Raw genomic sequence first — 4,020 nt, 5'->3', positions numbered from 1 at the left:
ATAATACCTCGATAACTAAGTGGGTAGGGTAAAGATTTATACTAGACCTCTATCCTTACCTTTTTCCTTTAGTTTTATATTTTTTTTAAAAAGCCCTAACCTCCTATTAATTATTCGCTATAAAAGTTACCCTAAGAGGGGGGCAACTAGTATACCTAGTAACGTAACGCTACTACTTCGCGGTGCGCGCACGTGCCTATAGGGGCAGCTAATAAATAGTGTAGATAATAGAGAGAGAAGGACGGGAAAAACATATATTAGTAGGGTTTTAGGTATTAAGGTATTGTTTTTAGAATAACCACTAGATAACGTCCTTAATCCTAGTGCTATATTTAGTAATAATAAGAGTGAACGGTAGATATAGTGATAACGACGAAGGGTATAAATACTTTATCTATACGTCTTTAAGAAGGTCTCGTAGTAACCTAAATCCCTAGGTAGAAATATAGCCGCGTATTAGGATAAGGGCTAGTACCTACTTTATTCTTTAGTAATAATAATAATATCTCTTAGTTTAAATAAAGAATAAGGGTTATTAGTAATAAATGGATACGATAGTAAGATAAGGACGGGAGATAAAGGGCGTTATATATCGTGTGGCACGCGTCTTAAAAACACTTATTAAATAAAACTATATATTTATTACTATAATAGCCCGTTCTATTCTTTCTCGCGCTATTTTAGGAATATCTCTATAGTAGGGCGCGTAAAATCTATTATTTTATCTAAGTAGTCGATAAGGTTATAATAATAATATTAATAATAGAGAGAGAAATGCACGTTAGTACGTGACTAACGACCTTAACCTTAATAGCTTAGTGACCTAATACCTCTCTATAATAGAGATATAGGTAAATTATAGTTCCTATATTATATATAATATCGACCCACTTTTCCTATAGTAGCGGAGCCTTAGTATTTTCTATTTATTATATACGATTAATAACCTACCTATACCGCTACTATACTCTTTTATATTTATTATAATATTCTCTCTTTTACTATTATTTACTCCTAGCGTGGCTATAAATATATAATCTTAGTAATGTAACGATGCTCCTATATTTTCCCTTTTAATCTAAAATATATAGCCCTACTATATTCTATTTTTATTATAATTATTATTATCTATAGATAATAAATCTTAGTCCCTACCCCTATAAAACCTACCGTACCGTAAGGCTATATTAACAACGGGCTATTATAACTACCTTTTATATACATAATCGAATTTTTAATAAAACGCTAAACACTATAGTCGAACGCTATATATCGAATAGACGTTTTTATATATCTTTCACCACTATACCGCCGCGCTCTACTAAGTAGCCCCTACCTCGTGATATAGCGATAGATGTCGTTATCGAGGAGCGGGTTGGTCGACACCTTATCGACGGTATTATCTTTTAATTAATATAAACCTAAAATACTAACACAATATGGCTTATAAACTAGAGGACGTAAAACGCTAAAGGGCTTTATTCCCTCGTTAGACTCCTAGCTCTAGTAGATAGATAAAGGCACTATAGTAGATATCTTTCTCTATAGATATATTAAATAGCCTTTATCTAATCTATCGAGGCTAACTTAACCTACGCCCTTATACACTACTCCTATCGTTAGATAAAGAGATCGTTTTAATACTTATATTCTTTATCTTCTTATTTACTTAGTCTTACCTTATAGTAGGATAATAAGGTGATATAGCGGCATATATCTATTATAGTCCCCCCTCTTATACTGCTTTCTCCCCCCTACTTATCTTTTTTTTCTCTCTTGCCCTAACTCTTACTTTACTCTTAGTTTTCTTCTTCTTTCTTATTTTCCTTCCTTATATTCCCCCCTACCTCTCTTATTAGAATTCTTTAATTCTATTCTAGTACTTCTYTTATTTTTATTATCTATATATACTCACCTATACCGTTAGACACTATCCCTCTCTACTATTATAACTTATAATATCTCTACTTATCGTAACTCCCTTATACCTATAGCCTAGGTCACTCTAGAGGGGAGCTTTAGTAGCATTTACGGGTACTACGACTACTCTATTTATTGCCTCTCTACCTTGCTTAATTTCTCTTATTCGCTCTTATTTCTATTGCTCTTATTCTTATCTATATATCGCTAACGAGCTAAATAGACCTAATCACATCCTAATATACCGTTAATAAGCGATGCTAGTTCGGGATAGCACCCTACCTAACCGATCGTCCCTCTCGACCTATATATTATCTAATCTAGACTAACGCCTACTAACGTCGTGATACCCGACTAGAGGCTCTATAAAGAATCCGCGTTATAGTAGGGTTGCCTCTATCTATATTAGTGCGTATACGAACGCCTAGTTATAGATAACGCGCTTCTCCTATCGTCTACGTACTTTACTATCCTTAGCATCGATATAGACCTCTATAGCTACTACGAGTTCGTCCCGGTTAAATCTAATATCGATACTACTAACTATAGGGACATAGCGGCAGCTTCCCTCACGCTAGCGACTAATATATTCTATCGCTACTATATCGGCAGGCCCACGCTAGATATATAGATTAAGGTGCCTAGTAGGGATGCGACGCGTATTACCTTATATGCCGACTAGGTAGACACGCTTAACTTCCTCTAGAATACGTAGAATCTTAACGAGAAGACGTAGTGCCCTAGAGTGCCTCCTATTATRCTATTCGCTATATCTAAATAGGCCTTTCGGTACTAGAGAGGTTAGTAGGGAGCCTTCCTAGAGGAGATGCCGCTTAAAGTGCCGTAGTCCGAGCTACTAGCTAACGACGAAGCTAGATAGGACGTTCTAGCTATTAATAATCTAGCTATTGCCGATACCGAGGCGCCACTATAAGACAATAGCGTGGGTACTAAAGCCGCCACGGCGGAACCGGTTCTAGATATATCGACAACTACTAGTAGTATATCCTTAAATAAGAGTGACCTAGTTATATTAGATAGTCTACCCCCTACCGCTATAGTAGTATATATAACGCGATCGCCGCCCCCTAAACTACTAGAGATCGAGGCTTTACTAGCGTCTTATAATAGTAATATAGATATACCTATAACGGGCCTAAATAACGATATAATGTTTATAGAGCTTATAATAAAATGGCTAGTTAGTGACTATACGCCGCGGGATAGCCGCTTATATATCTAGCTTCTTAGATAGAGACTTGACCATTTCGCCCTATATATATAGCAGGTGCTCGACGCATTTAAGATAATCTTTATCGCGGGCTATAAGGACGACTAGAATAGCGCATTCCACTACGCTAAGCCCGGTATAGGCAAGTCGGTAATAGGCTCTCTAGTAGTCTATATAGTGGCGACGTGCTTCCTCTCTTACGACCACTATATAGCGAACCCCGACCGCTATACTACTAATGATAGCTATCTCTAGAGCGCCTAATTTAGTATCTAATACGCCTATATCCCTACTGGCTTTACCGCCTTAGCCGTTAGGCGTCTTTATAGGGGCCCGCAACTAGTGATAGCCGAGGCTAGCATTAAGCCGCAATAGGTAAGGGTCCTTTAAGACACCCTAGCGCCTAATGTCACACTAAAGGATAGGAGTGTCTATATACCCTAAACGCTCCTTACTATCGCTAAGCTAGTTAGCGCATACATTAAGGGCGTCGCCGCGGACGCTATAATAACCCGCTAGGTTCCTAGCGCGCGACTGCCCCTATATAGCAAGCTAGGCCGCAGTAGTAATAAGGGGGGTCCTGTCGTCTAGGATAGCGGAACGGGTACGTACTTACTAGATAAGAAGGCTAGGGACAATCTCGAGAGGGACTATAACTTCTATATCACCTTAGAAAGCAAGCACACTATAGGCTAGGAGCGACTAGTCCTCGTTACTAGACGTGAGAACACAGGTAATAATAACCTCGAAAAAGCCACTATACGTTATACTAAATAGCTCTAGTGTAACCGCGTCTAAGTAAGAGGCGTGAGAATCCCGCTTAGCTTTCTCCCTAGCGTTATAATCTATAACGAGTAGATAGAAGCTAA

The sequence above is a fragment of the Geosmithia morbida genome (genome assembly GCF_012550715.1).
Source record: "Geosmithia morbida isolate 1262 chromosome Unknown scaffold_23, whole genome shotgun sequence".
In the NCBI taxonomy this organism is placed as follows: Eukaryota; Fungi; Ascomycota; class Sordariomycetes; order Hypocreales; family Bionectriaceae; genus Geosmithia; species Geosmithia morbida.
The sequence above is the reverse complement of the archived record's forward strand: the minus strand, read 5'-3'. Positions refer to the sequence as shown.